We start from the raw sequence: 21,006 nt of genomic DNA, 5'->3' as shown, positions 1-21,006 counted from the left end.
TAACCCAAAAAGAGACTATATTTTCCTTGGAGTTACCTTCAACATTTCTCCCTTTACTCACACATGTGGCCAGTCCCTGTGTTTGACCTTATACTTCAGACCCCATTCATCAGTCTACCTGATTACTTCAGAGTCCCTTTAAAAAAGAGTATTCACCCTGAACCTCAATCTTGAATAAGGAAAGTGAAATGATTTCTATATTTCTTTGCTTTATGAATCAATCAATTATACAATTTTATTAGTTTCCTTCTATTCATATAGAAGTTACTCATATCAACTGTCTCTAGAATTGTTTAAGATCTATAGTAAAAATTTTGAAATAGACTGTATTTGTTTTTGGCTTTAGGACAACAGGTTATAACATGATGGTTTAGTGCTTATACTATTATCTTTGAACCAAGGTGCAAGTTAAAGAATGATTTTCACTGTTAATTAGAACAAGCAAGTTTTTATTTTTCTAAAGTGATATAGCCATCTGTTTATCCATATATTTCCCATCTGTGTATCTACCTTCATATTTTTATGTTGTCTGTGTTTGAGTTGAACAAATTCATCTTAATTCTTATCTTCTAAGTCCATGCATATGGAACCAGGAGAAAAGGGCAACAAATGCTTTAATTACTCTCCTTATGTATTTCATATTAACAAACAAAATTAGTTTATCTGAAATATGTACACAATGTCAATCCCATTGGATTTTAATGGAGTTAGAGTTGGCATTAATAAAATAAGCATTTGTGTCTATTGAGAATTATAGATTTATTTTGTTGAACTATGCATGACATTTAGCTTAGCTTGGGAAAGGTAAATAAAATAGTGCCTTATTAATAGAGGAAATCGTGTTTTGAGTAGCTTATAATTGTGAATGCTCACTAAAAGAGCTGTAGTAATAAAATATTCAAACTAGAGAAACTGTACTTAGTGTTTGAAGAGAACAGACATAAGTCAGTTAAAATCTAACTTTTATATACAAAAAAAGCCACAGTAGAGGTTTATTTTGCACCACAGAAGAACTGAATTGAACAGGGTTTACCTTGCATTTTCAATCCTCCTTCTAATATAAGCTGTACTCTGGCTTCTCTCCAGGCTCCTATCTTGACTACAATCTCTCTTCAAGAGTGTCATTATGACTATGCTTTTACATAGTCTTTTTTTTTTTTTTCCTGTTCTTTTTTTTTTTTTCTTCCCTGTTCTCACTCAAATGAATTCAACCTCCTACTTCTTCCACTGCTATCCTTGGACTTCACACAATCAATGCACATCTTTATGACCATAAGCTTAGAGTTTTCAATCTCTACTGAGCCTTTAGAACTGTTTGGAATCACATTTCTTTTCCCTTTCAACTTCTTTTTGAATTCCCAGAATGTCTATACCAAAACCTTGATCTGTATTCTATTATACGTTCAATACCATCACATGCAACAGACTCCTGCTTAACAGAAAAAGCCAAGATTATTAGGTGGAATATCCAATGACTTTGCATTTCCTGTTTTAAATATGCTTATTTGGGTGTCCATTCTTCCCTTCTAACCAGGCGGAGGTGTCCTCTCTCATCTTCAAAGGTGTTTCAGCTACACCCAAGAATCAATTTCCTGCTAGCCCTTTGAAATCCAGCTAGTCTTTTTCTCCAAAGATCGCTTCTGCTAGCCTACAAAGAAGCTGAAATACCCTCATCCTTAACCTACCTTTCCTTCAAGTTTTAATTTCCTCCTTTAATTCACCACAAACATTCATGACAATGTAGCATAGGCTCATTTTTCAACTTCTTTAATTCCCATCTATCTACTACTCTTAGCAAGCAGGGACTTTCAGTGCCTGATGAAGCTATTCTTCCTGCAATCACCTCTTAAATGCCAATAGAACTGCTCTTTGAAACCGCATCTTACTCATCTCTTGTGTATTCCTGGACACTACTGACACTCTGTCCTTGAAGAATGTGCATCATTATTTTCCAAGATATTTTTTCTTAAAAATTTCATCCACATCTGAAAGTTGCTTTTAAGTGTTTTTAACAGCATCTCTTCCTTTACTCATCCTTTAAAATTTTGTATTCCCCAGAGTTCAATTCTTTGACTCTCTTCTTTTCTTACTCTAACTTTATCCCTGGGTATCCACAGGTTCCCATGCCTTTAATTACCATCAAAATGCTGAAATAAGAAACTACAGTTTTATTATTCTTAGCTTTATCTTGTATTTTCAATTCCCATGTTAACCTGTATGTCCTGAAGCTACTTCAGGACATATGGACATATAGAAGCTACTTCAGGACATGTAGTATGTTAAAACCAAATTAATTATTTCTCCTCTTACCACATGTTTCTATTCTAACATTTTCCATTTGAATGAAAGTATCACAACCCACCCCATCTCTTAATCTGGAAATCTGAGGGAAATGCTAGGATTTTGTGCTTTTCCTTTTTCTCCCCTCTTCTAAGCTACTTTAACCAGTCAACTCTGAAAAAGTATTCAGTTCTAACTTTGAAAACTTACAGAATTTAGTTCTTTTTTCCATCCTTTCTAGATACTGCCTTGGAAGTCCTCATCATATTTCTTTTGAATAAGCCACCTACCTGGTTTCCTTGCATCTAATCTTACCCTCATTGAAGCCATTCTCCACTCTATATCCTGAGTTATTGTTATTTTTCCATCAAAAATGATCATTGGTCCCCTTAATGCCCACAGGATTAGATTCACATCCTTTAACTTGCCTGAGGAAGTTTTTTAGGACTTAGGCGCAACCAGCTTCCAGTCTCATCATTCCCTGGCCTCCATAAGTAACTTTATGCCAGCTCAGTTCACTTCATCTTTGCTCCTATTGTTCACTCTGGCAGTAAGACTATTCTGTTCCTTCTCTGTATTACAAATTATTTTTCCCTCTTCAAAGCCCAGCTCAAATACTGGTTTCTCTGTGTTGCATTTGGAAACTCTTCAGTGATGAATGAACATAAGAGATTGATTTAGGAAATTCAATAAGTCTTTTTGGAGAAAATGAGTATGGCTAGAAATAACTTTATGTTTCACAAGGATTTTTAAAAGTCATGCTCTCTCTTTGACCTGACACTGTTGTGTCTTAACCAAATTTAAAGAGTTGTTTCATTTTGCAATCTATCTACACATAAAGTTCCATAAGTTATGATTTATCATGAGTCTATGAGTCACCTGAACTGGGCTGAAGTAATTTTAGCTGGGCTTACTCATCTGTGGTCATCTTGGGTTGGAAGTGGACACGTTGACATAGGTGGTTCTGTTGAATAAATTGGTTCTACATCAAGTTGTATTTCATATTCCAGAAGGCTAGCCTGAACCTGATCTCATGGTAGAAGCAGAGGTCCCAAGAAAGAGTAGATGTGCACAAGAGTTCTTATAGCATGCATTTGGAACTGACAATCTATTGATTCCATTGCATTTCATTGAGAAAATTGGGGCCATTTTTTTTTTATTCAGTAAATCTGCCATAAACTGAGGAGACATTTTAGAATATGATATTCAAATCACATAATATTCTATGTGAACCTTTTAGAAGTGAATGAGTAAAAGGGGGAACATTAAAAAAGGACAGAAAAAATGTGTTGTTATATTTATTCTGTGCTATGTTATGTACGATGTAATTCTGGGTTATCCCTCAGATTTCAGAAATTAGAAATTACAGAGACTAAAGTTTGATCTTAATAGTAAATTGAAAACATTTAGAAAGATTAAAATCTAATATTAAATTAATCCTATTTTCTTGGAAATAAAATTATTCTTCAATATGAGGAGGAAACTGACAATAAAATATCATAGTTTGAGAAAGTCAAGGAAAGAAATCTCAGATAACCCTCAAAAATATTATACATAGTGCTGCTGAATAATTCTGAGAACTCTTCTCCAACAGGTATGTGGAAATTACCTGCAAGGTGACTGGCTACAGTTGATATTGTCAATTTGTTCGTGGCATGGCTTCCAAGTACCGAACACCTGAAGCTTGCATTCAGCTGACAGAGAGGCACACTTCACTGAAGTAGCATTGGAATACAAATAAATTGGATACCACTTAGAGACCTGAAATGCCACTGTGAGATGAAAGGCAAACCCCACTGAAAGTGACAGCAATATTTTCTTTTCTAGCTAGCTAGGGAAAATATATAGGTAGAAGATGAGAGACCTTTTTAATGGAATAAAGAAAAATGATACCGCTTCTATAACCCAAGCACCATGGTTCTTAATACAATTCAGTAAATGCCTCAAAATAGAAGTACATTAAACTTCAAGGCAATCAGAACACTAGATTGTCAGAATGTGGTAAAAGTAGCGATCTCCAAAGCTGGCAAAGATGCCTATAGGAACTATGGGGCGTCAAACATCTGAGAGTCAGTCGACAGTCCCTCTGACACTACATATTGAAGTGAACATGTTGTCAGCCTCCCTAAATTCTCTTTGTGTTTCAAAATATGCTGAATGATAGATTTCTTTTCTTCTTAATAAATTTTAAGTTAATTTATCTCGAGACACTGATTTCACATCAAACTTAAGAATCCTGACATTTTACACACATAAGCCATAGCCTGCTAAATAGTCTCAGAGAAATGCACACTTCACTTTTAAACTAATCAAGTATGTCTCGCTCATTTCTCAAGACATGGTGGCATATTAAATCTCTAAAGGTTCAGCCATTAAGCTTTTGAGATATAGAAGTCTCAAGTAGTTAGCAGGAATGGCATATTAGTTACAATAAAATAAATCTCATTTGGGTTTTATTAAATGGGAATGTGTGATTATAGTTTTAATCATCACATTCTCATAAAGCTATTTTTTATATAGCCACTGTCTTGTTTGACATGAAGCATATACATGTATTTATATATTATTATATACTTAAGAGCTTATATAATATATATTCTATATAAATATTCTACATGGAAAAATACTATTCCTGCAGCATGCTCTCTCTCTCCATATATATGTGTGTGTGTATATATATATATATATATATATATATATATATATATATTCAAGATAATCTTAACAGTTTGTCTAGTTTGTCTTACTAGCTTTCCAACAGAAAAAAACCTTCCGAAAATATTTTGAGCATTTTTTTATTATGTTTAAACACAGGCATGCACCCACATGCTGTATTACAGCAGTAATTACTCAATTTTTACAATTGCCAGTGATACTATTTGTTTTTCCACTCCTAAGTTTTAAGTGCCTAAGCTTTATGTGTACATAAGAATGTGTTGACTGAATCTCACTCAGAGTGTGAAATTTATTGCCATGAATGTTAAGACCATCCAAAGTTTACAAATACATCTCTCCCTTCCAATAACCAAATGAAGACAAAATACTCATTATAAAAATAGATTTAGTTATAGAAATATAAGGACACATAAATAATTGACTATAATTGAATAATTGCTTCTGCAAGATATGGATTTCTGGCAGTGCTTCAAACCTTGCCTGGTTGCAGGGCCTGGTTGAGGGTGGGGGTAGGAGGTGATTACTGGACTTTCCAGATCACAACTCCCAGGCAAATAACCACTTACTCCATTTACAGATGGGATAAAATAACCACATTCTATTCTTTAGCTGTTTATCAGGACTGCTAAAATTAGGATTCCCTCATATAATGTTTCATAGTAATTTTCTCACATTGCTTTTTTGATCCATTTCATTTTTCATCATTGCATATTATGAAGAAAGAGATTTGTTATACAGCAAAATCTGTCATAAGATCACCAACAAATATTAATTTACCCTGGATAACTTTGAGTTTCTGATTTTCATTATTTGTAAAATAAGATCAGACTAGCCATAGATAAAATTTGCATCATGTAAAGATTCTTTGATTATATTAGGGTTTCCAGTAGAGAATGAAACATTTAAAAATCCAATCTGAAGTCTATGGAGTGGAGACCAGTAATGTGGACACCCTCCTCCCCATCCATCCATCCATCTATCCATCTATCTATCTATCTATCAAGACTATACTGTCAGGGATCATTTCTATAGTTTATTATCTATCTATCTATCTTCTTTATCTTCATCTTCTATCTAGAGAGATAGCTGTATCTCTACATAGGTATAGAAAAATGCATTTTAAAAAGCATTACTTCTATCCATATGTAATTCCCATTTCCCTCTGCCTATGCATGTGTATAGGAAATGGGAATTACATATGGATGAAGGTAACACTTTTTTACAGGAAGCTAGATTTTTATCATATCTCATCTTGACTACTAGGTATGATTTAGATGAGCAGATAAGAAATGATATATTAGTCTTTGTTCCATGAAATTCTATCTTGTTTAACCCATCCAATCATATCTTATTCTTATTAGAAGAATACACATAGAGAAAGTAAATTACTTTTGATATTTCAACACATGTGAAGCACAGGAAAGCTAGATTCTAGCACAGCACCTCCTTCACCGATGTCTTTTCTCTCTACCACTTATTTGCTTTTTTTCCATTAAAGACTTTTTCTTCAACTCCTTGCTTCTCTTCACTTTACTCATTCAGTTTCCTTTTGTTGAGATTTTTTGAGGCAAAAGAAAAACTCAGAGACAAGGAAATAGAAGGAAAGTCAATTTCAGAACAAGAGTAGAAACAGCCACTGACTACTACCGGCTTTAAGGAAGGATGACTCGAAAGGGAAAGTGAATGCTCCTAATTCAATGGGCTCTAACATAACCACTTGAATCTTCAGGATTACATTGCAATAATGCCAGACTAGGAAATCCACATGCTAGAAAGGATTCTATTAACTTCTCCCACAGTGGAAGATGAATGCTGCTTTGTGAAGATTTTCAAATACTACCAAGACCTATTAGTCACAGCAAATCATATTATTTCCTCTCTCTGTGCTTTTAACATAAAGATACATCAGCTAGCCAGCTCTTATGGTGTCATATGGAGCCCATCTTAGAATCTTTTGGGGTGCCTAAAAAATGAAATGTAATTAAGGCCTACTTCAGACCAGGGAAATCAGAATCCCCATAGTGAAATCAGTATTTTTTAAAAATGTTCTATAAATCATTCTATTTTGTGGCTATAAGAATAAGAGGGAGGAATAGTCTCATGTTAAACCTCCTCCAACAGTGTGGAAATTCCTTAAGAAATTAAAAATAGAGCTACCCTATGACCCTGCAATTGCACTACTGGGTATTTCTCCCAAAGATACAGATGTAGTGAAAAGAAGGGCCATCTGTACCCCAATGTTCATAGTAGCAATGGCCACAGTCGCCAAACTGTGGAAAGAGCCAAGATGCCCTTCAATAGATGAATGGATAAAGAAGATGAGGTCCATATACACTATGGAGTACTGTGCCTCCATCAGAAAGAATGAATACCCAACTTTTGTAGCAACATGGACGGGACTGGAAGAGATTATGCTGAGTGAAATAAGTCAAGCAGAGAAAGTCAACTATCATATGGTTTCACTAACATGTGGAACATAAGGAATAACCTGAGGACATTGGGAGAAGGAGAGGAGAAAAGAGTTGGGGGGAATCGGAGGGGGAGACAAACCATGAGAGGCTGTACACTCTGAGAAATAAACTGGGAGTCTTGTGGGGGGAGGGAGTGGGGTGTTGGGTGAGCCTGGTAGTGGGTACTGAGGAGGACGCATGTTGCATGGAGCACTTGGGTGTGATGCATAAACAATGAATCTTGGAACACTGAAAAAATAAAGTTTAAATAAAAAAAAAAATCCACAAGAAAACTATAGGCCAATTTCCCTAATGAGTATAGATGCAAAATCATCAATAAAATACTACCAAAATGAATTAAGGAAAAAAAAAAAAAAAAACTCCTTCCAAATCCCCCTGGAGAAGTAATATAATTACTTAAAAATGAAAGGAAGGCGGGAGGGCATCTGGGTGGCGCAATCAGTTAAGCAACTGACTCTTGATTTCAGTTTAGGTCTTGATCTCAGGATCATGAGTTTGAGCCCTGCATTGGGCTCCACAGATGGGTATTTATTGAATGAACTGGACTCTGCTACTTCAAATCCCCTTTCCTCCAGAAGCTAATCTATCTAGACAGATTGTAGTTCTAAGCACAACAGACCTAGCATGTTGTGTTTTCCAACCACACAGGGAAGAACCTCACTCATTATGCTTTCTGAATAGCACAAAGAAGCTCAGAGGAGTCAGAGAGAGACCAGATGACCCAAGAGAATATTTCTGAAGAAGTCTGATTAATGTGGTCTAATGGATGATGTTTCTTACCAACCGTCTCAGTTAGGTCAGTCACTTCTCCCAAGCAGTCAAGAAAATGGCTGGAGTGGAAAGGACCTGGTACATTATTTGAATGCTGCTCTCTCTCGGCATTGACCATGGAATTCCTTCATAGAAGCAAGAAGACAAGGGAATAGTGTGTCCTTACTTCATTACTGCATTGGGTCTCAACTCAAAATGGTCAAAAAGTAGAACTGAACATTTATATCACACTCAAGATCTTCTAGTTCAAAAAACTAATTTTAATTAGATGACATTTTCCCACTTTTGTTTTAAAACAGTGATACTGTTAAATATAAAGACTTAATAGTATAGTTTAAAAGTTTCTCAAATGTATCCTAAGAAAATTATCAGACATCGATTTACATTATTTAGTGCATGCAATTTATAATTATGAAACAAAAAAAACTTTTCTCCAAAATTAGAAAACAGTGAAAACTAAGTCATATCAATATAATGGAATATTATGCTCCAATTCTAACTGTGCTTTAGTATATTTAATAACATGAAAAATGCTCAGGATACTTTTAAAAGAAAATACAAATTAAATAACATGTAGAGGATGTTCCTACTTCGGCACACACAGTCTATATACACGCATATACATATATACACATATATACATACATACATGTATGCACTCTATTATTTTTCTAATTTGTGCTATAATAAATTACCACAATCATAGTTGCTTAAAATAACACAAATTTATCTTACAGTTCTGTTGGTTAAAAGTTCAGTACAATCTCACTGGAATTAAAATCAGTGTCAATTGCCCTGGTTCCCCTCTGGAAGCCTTGTAGAAGACTCAGTTTTCTTGCCTTTTATAACTTTTAGAGGTCTACACTGCTTGGCTCATGATCCCCCTTCCTCTGCCTTCAAAGCTAATAATGACACGTTGAGTCTCTCACACGTCATATTGCTCTTCCCTCTTTTTCCACCTCTGTATTCCACTTTTAAGGACTCTTGCCATTACATCATGCCCACCTGGCTAATCCAGGATAATCTCCCGACTTTAAGATCAGCTGACTAGCAACCTTAATTCTATCTGCAGTCTAATCCTCCTCTGTCTTGCAACCCATACCATTCCAGGCTCCAGGCATTAAAATGTGGGATTCTTTGGGTGTCCATTATTTTGCATACCAACATATACAAGTAAATATATACAACATACCCATATATGCATGTGTATATACATACACACATATATATACACATATATGTAAAGAGAAAGATTCTAAAGATACATGTCATAACATTAATATTAGGTGACTGAATTATAGTGTTTTAGTTTTCCTTTATCTCTCTCATCGAGATTTTTCTATAATAAATACAACTGGAAAAAAGTCTAATAAATGCTATTTCTTCGTATGAGCCTCTAAATTATGTTTTGCTCATTTACTGGATATTTTCAAAACAAATATCACACACTGAAGTTTATAACTTGAGCACTTAAAAGGTAATTTATTTTAAAAGTTGAGGGTGCACTGAGTGAACATCACATGCTCAGAGGCTTAGGAATGAAGCCAACCAGGAGAGAAGATCTGGCCTCCTCAGCCATTGATTTCTGCACAATCAATTGACTCGGATCATGCAGTTAATCCAATTCAGCAGTTAAGAAAATTGAAAAGACCAGCTGTGTGATTTTTAGGTCCAGTATTTTTTTTTCTAAAGAGACACAGAAAGCAATGTCATTTTTGCTAGCCCTTCCAGGGATCTGCAAAGGTGGGGGAAGAAAAAAAAAAAAAAAAAGACATCTTTTCCCCCTCTCCTGCAAAATAATCTTTTCTAGAGATGATGATAAAATATACATCACTAATTCTCATGAGAACTTCATATAAGCAGAAAAGGTTAAGTTAATACTATATAATCTGTGAGTCACACTAGATTAAAGTTCCATGAATGTTTAGCTGAAGAAAAATAAATTTAAGTCAAAGTAGAGAATCTTAGCTTGTTGAAGCTTTTTAAAAATAATTTTTCGTATCTGAAATGGAATAATTCCATTTGCTCTTAAACAAGAATAGATAGAAACAAGTCAAACTTTGAATGCCAGGAAGTGCTATGGTGATGAATTAGGTCTCTATGTCACTCTTAAATATGGCTTAATGAGTAACTATATTCAAATGTAACACAAAAAAATAATCACATTCTTTATTCTCTAAAAACATAGAAAACATCTCAATTAGGTACTGTGCTCAAGAACGAATACTAACTACTATTAGAATCATAACTAGTTTGGTCTTTGTAAAATTAATCCTTTTTAAACCATAAAATAAGACCTTTACTGCTCTCTACATTCTTATTAATTGCACAGTACTTCATAGGCTCTTGTTGAATTGAAGAGGGAAAATTAGTCAAGAAAAGGTCATCTTCTTTCCTTACTGGTTGTATGCTAATTAGGCATACAAGGAGCAACTTGTGAAGTGATAGAATATTTGAACTGTGGTAGACAAGAACTGACTTAAAAAAAAAAAAAAAAAACCCACACATGGAACAAGAAACTTGGGAAGAACATGAGGTATCATTCTCACAGCTGGGAAGGTTTAGCTCCCACTTGAAGCCTTGGCTCCCTCCCAGGATGCCTGGTAATGTGTGTTTCCCAATCACCTCTTCTTCACTTTCAGAAAATTATCTCCTGCTTTATTGCTTTTATTAAGCTCATTGGACATGAACGTTCTAAACTGTTCATTCTGGGTACTTGGGTTGCTCAGTCGGTTAAGCATCTACCTCCAACTCGGGTGATAATCCCAGGAGCCCTGCATCGGGCTCCCTGCTCAGCGGGGAGCTTTCTTCTCCCTCTCCCTCTGCCCCTCCCTCCGCCTATGCTCTCTTGTGTACTCTCTCTCTTATACTCTCTCAAGTAAATGAATAAAATCTTTTATTAATAATAATTAATAATAAAGTATCCACTCACCCACCTGAAAAATTTCCACATATGATCACCAAATTCCTCCTGCTAGTGAAGAGGAAGAGTCACTTTGATTTTTTTTTAAGACTGATTGAGTGACTGGTTTGAGAGAGAGAGAGAGGAAGTGGGAGGAGAGACAGAGAGAGAATCTCAAGCAGACTCCTCACTGAATGTGGCAGACTCCTCACTGAATGTGGAGCTGGAGACAGGGCTCAGTCTCACAACCCTGAGATCATGACCTGAGCTGAAATCAAGAATCAGAAACTTAACAACAGTGTCCCTCACTTTGATTTTCTGAAACAAATCCTTCTTACCTGGATTATTTCTCCTTTGATGACCTAAAAACCAGTCCACCAAATATACCTTATTGTTAAGGTGACCATATAATATTTCATTCAAACCATATTTTAGAGCTGCACTATTCAATATGATAGCCACTAGCCAATTAGTTAAATTTAAGTTGAATAAAATTAATTCAGTTATACTTGTCACCTTTAGGTACTTGATAGCTACCTTGACTAGTATCTACCATACTGGACAGTGTGGATATTGACTATTTCCATCACCACAGAAATTTCAACACGACAAAGTATAACAGTTCCATGGTAGGGAATAAAATTGAGAACTATGAATAATGATTCCAGGATAGCAGATATATATTAACTGTCACCAGCAAACCAAGACATATGGTTACCCTACTTATCTTCAATTTCTCTTTTTCTTCCCTCCTTTTTTTCTGCCTGCAGATAACAAAATTTTTCCTTCATTAAAACAAAATGAACATTACCACAACTATCAGCTGACACACCTTTACACTTTTCCTATTTGTGACATTAAATATTTAACCAATTAAATAAAATTAATTTATAAAAATAAAAATTAATCAAATATTTTTTTAGCCATTGGTAGGCAAAGTAATCATTTAAATCAGTTCACTTTTACTTTACAGTTGGTTGTTGCAGAACACTACAGCAAATTATAGTCACCACTAATTGAGTATTTATAATGTGCTTTATATGGTGGTAAATGCTTCATATTTATAACTATTGTATCCTTTAATCATTATGTCATTTAATAACATCAGATGAATGGTTGGAGGCCAGTAATTACTACGGGGGTTCTGAGCAGCTAGTCAAGATGGAGAACCCTATCTGAGATTAACCAAAGTGAGTGAGAAATTGGAAGACAATTATTAAAGTTGAGGATGGCAAGAAATATTAGAAGCTGGAGGAATTCAATGTTGAAGCTGATCCCAAAAAGGAGCTGGATTTTTAAATGAACAATTGAGATGAAGTCAAGAGTCTGGCAGAAGATAATCATGGACTAAAGCAGGGAGAGAAGAAAGAATCTTGGACAATTATTCTAAACACTATTTCATATTTTCAGCTCACTTAAACAGATAAGCATGAGACATGTATATGTGTTAGACTGGCAGACTGTTATAAAAACGTCACATAAAAGTGGACAAGCTTCATGAAGATAATATCTGATTGTAAGTATAACCAGTACATCTCAACTCCTAGGACACTGTTAAGTCTGAACCAACCCTGAGTTTACATGCATCCTTTGACATTGCATTTGAACTTCATTTACTATACTTTAAGCTCCCAGACTCTTAAAAAAAAAAAAATAGCATAAATAACTGGCACCAAAAAAGAAACATAAATCAATGAAAGAAACAGGAAACCCAGAAATAAACACACAGTTATATAGTCAGTTAATCTTTGACAAAGAAAGAAGGAATATGCAACAGGAAAAAAGTCTCTTCAACAAATGGTGCAGGGAAAACTGAATGGCTACATGCAAAAGAATGAACCTGGACCACTTTCTTACACCATAAACAAAAATAAACTCAAAATGGATTACAGATCTAAATGTGATACTGAAACCATAAAAATAACTGGAAGAGAGCACAGGCAGTAATTTCTCTGACATAAGCCACAGCAACATTTTTCTAGATGTCTCCTGAGGCAAAGGAAATAAAAGCAAGAATAAACTACTGGTACAATATCAAATTAAAAAGCTTTCGCACAGTGAAGAAGTAATCAACAAAATTAAAAGGCAACCTACTGAATGAGAAAAGATATCTATAAATGATATATCTGATAAAGGATCAGTATCCAAAATACATAAAGAACTTATCAAACTCAACACCCAAAGACCAAATAATCCAATTAAAAATGGGCAGAAGACATGAACAGATATTTCTCCAAAGAAGACATACAGATGGTGAACAGGCACATGAAAAGATGTTCAGTATCACTCACCATCAGGGAAATGCAAATCAAAAACCACAATGAGATACCACCTCATGCCTGTAAGAATGGCTAAAATTAAAAACACAAGAAACAGCAAATGCTGGCAAGGATGTGGACAAAAGGAACCCTCATGCACTGCTGATAGGAATGCAAACTGGTGCAGCCACTGTGAAAAGCAGTTTGGAGGGTCCTCAAAAACTTAAAAATAAAATGGCCCTATGATCCAGTAATCACACCTTTGGGTTTACCCAAAAGATAAAAAAAAACAGTAATTTGAAGGGATACATGCATCCCGATGTTTATAGCAGCATTATTTATAATATCCAAACTATGAAAGTAACCCAAGAGTCCACTGATAGATGAATGGATAAAAAAGATACAGTAAATATATACAACTGAATAATATTCAGCCATAAAAAATGAAATCTTGCCATTTGCAACAACATGGATGGAGCTAGAGAGTATACTGCTAATTGAAATAAGTCAGTCAAAGAAAGACAAATAAGATTTCACTCATACATGGGATTTAAGAAACAAAGCAAATGAACGAGTGGGAAGGGGGGAAAAAGGAGAGAGAGACAAACGAAGAAATAGATTCTTAACTCTAGATAACAAAATGATGGTTACCAGAGGAGAGGTGGGTGGAGGGTTAGGTGAACTAGATAAAGGGAATGACATAGGTCTACTTATCATGAAGAGCAGGGAGTAATGCACAGAATTGTTGAATCACTATATTGGACACCGGAAACTAATAGAACACTGTATGTTAACTCTACTGGAATTAAAATAAAAATCTTAACCAAAAAACTGAAAAATATAGCATAAATAACATTATAGGACAAACGGCTAAGAGGGAAAAGTAACTTTCATTACATATGATAAAGAGCTCTGATTCCATATTTATAAAAATGTTCTTTCAAATAAATGATCAAGCTAAACACCTAGGGGTCAAACTTCATAACTTATCCTAACATTTCACACCAAATGCATCAACAAGTATATCACCCATGTTAGCTCTCAAGTATTTCCCAACTCTGACTAGTTTGTTTTGCCTCTGCTGTTGCACCTCTGGGCCAAGTCTTCACTCCCTCCTACTTGAATTTGTAACAGTAACAGCACCCTGAACCCACTGTTTCCTTCCTAAAATGGATGTCCCATGGCACCCAGAGTGATGTTTAAAATTTAACTCATCATTTCATGGTTTAGAAACCTCCAAAGGATTCCCCTGCATGTAGGAGAAAAACAAAACAAAACAAACAAACAAAAAACAACTAAACCCCTTTCCATGGCCTAAACTATTATTAGTCTTGGCTCAAAGCTTTTACAATGACACAAAGCTTTTGCAATGACTGCTACTCTTTTTAGAACACTTTCATTCCAGATCTTCCCTTAATTAATGTTCACCATTCGGGTCTCAAACCACCTGCTCCTTCCTCAAGAGATCTGGGTTGCCATCTGACCCAAAGCAGCTTCTCTTTTTTGATCAAATTGTGTGATTATTCACAGTATTTGCTAATTTTATAATTACAAAATTTCTTTTCCATTTTTTTAAAGATTTTATTTATTTATTTCTTTGACAGAGAGAGCAAGAGAGCACAAGCCCCAGGAGCAGCAGAGGGAGAGGGAGAAGCAGGCTCCTGCTGATCAGGGAGACCGATGCAGGAGTGGGCTCGAAGCCAGGACCCTAAGATCAAGACCTGAGCAGAAGGCAGCCACTGAACTGACTAAGCCACCCAGGGGCCCATGGCCTTGCCTGGCCTTTTTCCTTTCCTTCTTCATTTCCAGTCTTTCTTTTCTTTTTCTTTCCTCCCTTCTTTCCTATTAACCTTCCTTCCTTCCCTCTTCCCTCTCCCCAGCAGGATGTTTACTCTTTGAGACTAGATGACTCTCTGCCTATGTTACTACAACAGTATCTACCAAGTAGAAATTGGTGCTTGGCTAGATCTTGGCTAGACACTGCAGTATGTCTGTATGAAGGAATGTACAGTAATATAGAAAAATGTTTAGCAATAAGACTAGGCACATTGTTAAGAAAGTATGATTTTCTAGCTGCAAAGGAAAGGAATGAGTATGCATGTGCATTCATAAAACCAAAATACACACACCAAGGGGTCAAAGTGGTGACTTAGCATGATGGAAATGCTGCTAATTCTTTTCCTCTTTTTCAGTTTAACTGAATTCTCATTGTAACTAAAAATCTACTAAGATGTTCAGAGCAGTTTACTAATACAAAAGTAGTTGGGTGTAAGAAGTAGAAAATAGGCTTCTGAGTCAATCCTGTTTTTGAGCACTAGCCAATTTGTAGGTCAAGAGCGCTATTCTGAACTCCTAAGGATATGTCACTAATATGTGTAACTCATTATGACCCAGTATCTTAGAGGGTAAATAGAGTCCCAAAGTAAGTGAAATTTTTAAATTAACTTTCTTTAAAAACAAAAAAAGACCTAGTGGTATTCTCTTTATCACTCCTTAATAAAAGTGTCACTGAGCTCTATTTTTTTATGCATTTTTTTCATTGGAAGCTATGCAAAAAAGTGCCAATGGAGCAGATCTGAGACTACTTATCCTTAGAAAGCCCTGATTCCAAGGCTGGCCTTTGGCTGACATCTAGGGACTAAGTTTTCTCACCGTTAACTGATAAGAGGGACTTACTCTGCCTAAACTCTGTGTACACAATACGGTTTAGGACGAGCACCTGCTTTCTTTCTCAGTGTCTAGAATTTGGTATGTCCCAGCCAAAGGCTGCCTGCTTGACCAACTCTTAATAAAAACCCTGGGCACTGAGTCTCTGATGAGCTTCTCTGTTTGGAAACATTTCATAGATGTTGTCACAACATGTTGCTAAGGAATCAAGGGTCCCCCAGTGACTCCACTGGGCAAGACCCCTTGGAAGCTTTTGCCTGGTTGCCCCCTATATTTTACCCCATGTGCCTTTTTCCTTTGATTTTGTTTCATCTCCTTTTGTTGTAACAAATCATAATCCTAAGTATGACTATATGCCAAGTCCTGTGAGTTCTACTGGAAAATTATTGAACACAGAGGTGGTCTTAGGAAGTCCCTGGCACAGAAGCTAACTTACAGAGTGGGATCTCTAGCCCTTCTGTCGTTCATTTGCATTGGCTATACTATGATTAACATAGAGGTTACCTCTTAAACAACATGGTAGAATGAATCCGTAGCATGGATGGTCTGCATGGTCCTATCGTATTTAACTGACTCTCACAGAGAGAGTCTCCAAGTATAATCAGACAAGTCAAATACAGATTCCACTGAGTCCAGGTTCTTCTTATTGGGGTGCAATTTAGGTATTGGTGGCACCCGATGGGAAACTACGGACCTTTATTTCCCTAATTGAAATTTATACTTAGTGCTATCTAGTAGAAAATGGACTAGGAGCTAAGAGTCACATTATTTAGAACAAAATGGGGTAAATTATGGCATCTGATTCATAAGTAAGATCAGAGGACTTTCTCCCATGTTTTTAAAAGTAGCTTAGCTAGGTCACAATGAATGCCATTATTTTCAAAATGTGTTTTGCACTTGCTTGAGCCTCTCCATTACTGGAAAACAAACTATTCTCTTTGGTTTTGGAATCGAACACATAATAACACGGTATGTCTTTCATAAGGCATCTGTTTACCTGTCATTATGGTCTGCTAAAGTAGAGATTTTAGCAGAGATTCAAACAGAGATTAAGCTCGTGGCTCAGCTCTGTCACCAGCTAGCTATGTGGCCATGAGTAAACTACTTAAACTTTTTTTTTTTTCTTTTAAACCTCAATTCCCTTATTGGGAAAATAACATCATTTCCTATTGCTGTTAATAATGAGATAATAGACACAATGCTCAGCTGATCATTAAATAATGGTTCTCTTCCCACAGTCAGTGTAGATCCCAATGGAGACAGACATAATCGCGCATAAAGAAATAAAGATGTCCACTGTATTACTAAGACTGTTAATAGGAGAACGTGACATTAGATCCATAGCTAGGAGTGTTTCCTGATTTTTCACCCCTGAGATGAACTTTCCAACCCAGTCACTGGCACTACTGAATAACCATAGTCTTCCCCTGCAAGAGGCACTTCACAGCATGGGCCAGACCAGACTGCACCCATCTGCTGGGCAGACTGACTCCAAAACAAAGCCAAATGGAATTCAGTCACGTTGCTTCAAAACCCACCAACTGGAGAAGTCATTCCTCCTCTTTGGTATGAGTGAGTGATGCTAGAGCAATGAGGGAAGCAATAAGGGAAGCTCTGCTCCGACTGAAGCCCCCCCAGGAGAGACGACTTTTTCGTGAAACAGGCCCCAGTATTACGTACAACAGAGAAAGTGTCCAGTGACTGTTCACTCTGATTTTTACTATGAATGTTCCATGAAAGGCTAAGGACCTGGAGATCAAGGTCATGACTAATTACCGCTTACTCTCATGGGGCCTTCGCACCTGGCACTAATAGATGCTCTGAAAGGGTTGATTACTATGAGGAGGAAATGCAAAACACTGTTATTATTCCATGCCGTTATTCTGGTGGTTTGAACTAATAGTGTGGTAAGAACACTGAAACATGTGCTGGGGAACCTAAATTCTAACTCTGTCTTTTTTGTTGGTCATTTGACCTTGGCAAAGCTACTTAATTTTTTTTTTTTTTTTTTTTTGCTAAGATATGATGCTAATCATAGCCTTGCTACCTGTTTCACAAGAATAAGACAAAATAATGGATGTGAACATGTCTTGGGAAATATGTAAAATGTATGATGAAATGCTAGAAAATTCATAAGCCCCCTTTCCACATTCAAAACTTTAAAAAGTAAGCTGCAGCATGCATGGATTCTTTACTCTGGCTGGCTCATACATTATTCTCACTCTCGTGTGAGTCATATCTCTGATCATCCATTGTTTCCATGAACAAAAAGAAGTGAAAAGACTCGAAGTGATACAAAGTTGTGCTCTATTCCCTTTTATTTTCCAAATTTTCAAAAGCGATCACTTGCTCCTCTTCTAAAAATGGAAGGACTACCAAACTTGTGTATTTAAAATCAACAGTCCTGACACAGCACTTCTACCTCTAGATAAAAGTTCAAACTCAACATTGTATTCAGTCTGGTCTTCTACCATATGAGCCCAATTCTTTATCAATTGTACTTGCATATATAATGTACTCCCTAAAACATTTGGTTCTACCCTATGTTTTTCAAACACAGCCAAACAATTTTTACCTCTGCACTTTTGCTTATACTATTTCTTCTTCCTTGAATGGTAAGTTACTGTGTCTGCCTTTTAGTATCCTTTTCTTCAACATTTAGATCGAATTCTAATACTTTCATCCTCCTCTGATATCTGTATCACAACTTCTTCTCCCTGCCCACTTGGAACTTACATGTTGCCTTGTTTCGTGTGTTTTCTTCTACACACACTCCATTTGTGTTCGCATTTGTATTCATCACAGTGCCTAGTAGAGTGCCTTGCGCTTTCTGCTCATTTTCCAAATGTTTATTTGAGTTGAAGAAACTACATAAAATAAATGACCCAGTGACACTTGTCCCTCAGTGGTTTCAGTGGAAAGCACAAAACTATTCCCTCAGGATAGCATAATTTAGAAGGATGGAAGCATCGAGCATTAGCCTGATAGTTTTTAAACCTATAAAAAACAAGAAAATCTAATAATGAATGCATCAAAAATTTGTTTTCTTGTTTCATTATTTCTCTGTTCTAGGTATTACTGATTAACTTGTAATCACCATGCAAATGAGGTCCCTTGTGGGCCACTTCACATCTTTAAACTATACCCATAAGGTGAACTGCAAATGCACCTCTTAATCACAATTAGAATCTAATGAAATTCTTTAAATGCAGCAACCTGTTATTGCCCCTGCTCCTGGAAAAAATAGTTCAAAACAAACCAAAAGGGGTAAACAGCATTATATTTGCAAGGAAAAGACAATGCTTCACTTAGCAAATGTCTGTGTGTAACATATAAGAAGATCCACCTGAGTAATACCATTGCCTCCCAAATACAATCTGAGCTATAGCTCATATGAAAAGCTATTATATGCTTTGATACTGTAAAATGATCATCATAATAAAATAAAATTAGAAAAATCCTAACAATAGCCATTAGCTACAGATATTACACAAAATGAAAAAAGAAAATATGATGCTATGTACATAGAATATAATGACAGAAGCAGGTTATTATTTAAGCATGAGTTAGAATTATGTCAACAAATGTTTTGCACAAAGATAAGCTGTCATGACAATATTTCCACAGGATATGCCAAAGTAAGCCTCACATTATTTGTGGCTTTAGAAAGTGCCTTTGTCACCAGAGCTAACATTATATTTCCCTGGGACACATGGGTGGTGCAGTCAGTTGAGCAGCTGACTCTTGGTTTCACCTCAGGTAGTGATCTAAGGGTTGCAAGACTGTGATCTTGGGGTCATAAAATTGAGCCTTCCGGGGCACCTGGGTGGCTCAGGGGGTTAAAGCCTCTGCCTTCAGCTCAGGTCATGATCTCAGGGTCCTGTGATCAAGCCCCACATTGGGCTCTCTGCTCAGCACGGAGCCTGCTTCCCCCTCTCTCTGCCTGCCTCTCTGCCTACTTGTGATCTCTGTCAAATAAATAAATAAAACCTTTAAAAAAAAAGAAATATTTTAAAATAAGCTAATTGAATTAATTAAAAATAATTGGAGGCTAAGGTACTTTTTATTAAACTATGAACTGCACAAATAAATGAATTTCACCAAAATCATCTCAAGTGCCAAATGCTAAATCTCTTAGTTATCCCAAACTATTCTATAAATTCTAGTTTATAAAGTCTTTGTCTTTCAGAAAATTTGTTCTCTTTGCCTTACCCTGATAATAGAAATATTCAAATAATAAAGCAATTCTCAACAAAATAAAACTATACAGAATTCCTTTAAAATATCATGCAGCTCCTTCCCTGTGACATACCTTTGTAAATATGCGGTGTGCAGCATCTCTTTATATAGTATTCATATATAACCCATAAAATGAAAATCCTCCTCTACTCAAAATTCCTTTTCAAACTTTTCTTCTCATTATTGGATTGGATGGCAAAGAAAGTCATCTCACAGACAGCCCCATATAAACTGACAAATTATTTTTATAATAATGTTAACTTAAAATATATACATGCAAAATTAATACCAATTTTAAATGCTTATTATTTTTACAAATTACAAAAATAATTTTTGTTAAGTAAATGCTAACAAACTTCATACCCAGTGAAATCCAAATAAATTCTCTTAATTTGATGGGATGATGATACTATTTCATAGGACACTCAATGGTATTAGGAAAGTGAATAAAGTATTGAGTGCCCAGACCTGTATTTACCTCGAGGTTTTACAGCTAACTAAATTCTCTCTTCTTTCTTTGAATGAGTATTAAAACTTTCCATTTAGGAATGTGTCTTGACATTACCTGGTTGTAAGCTAACATAAAATTCATTTTTCACATGCTAAATCTGCTCTGTTCTATCTTTCATAATTCCTGAAAATGACATCTTTCTTATCTGATATGAAGGAAACCTTAGTCAAGAAATGCAAACCCAGGCACTGAAATCCTACACTTTTAAGATGATGATTGAGATGGCCCAGC

The sequence above is a fragment of the Mustela lutreola genome, chromosome 3 (genome assembly GCF_030435805.1).
Source record: "Mustela lutreola isolate mMusLut2 chromosome 3, mMusLut2.pri, whole genome shotgun sequence".
NCBI classification, from domain to species: domain Eukaryota; kingdom Metazoa; phylum Chordata; class Mammalia; order Carnivora; family Mustelidae; genus Mustela; species Mustela lutreola.
This window is presented reverse-complemented; position numbering follows the sequence as displayed.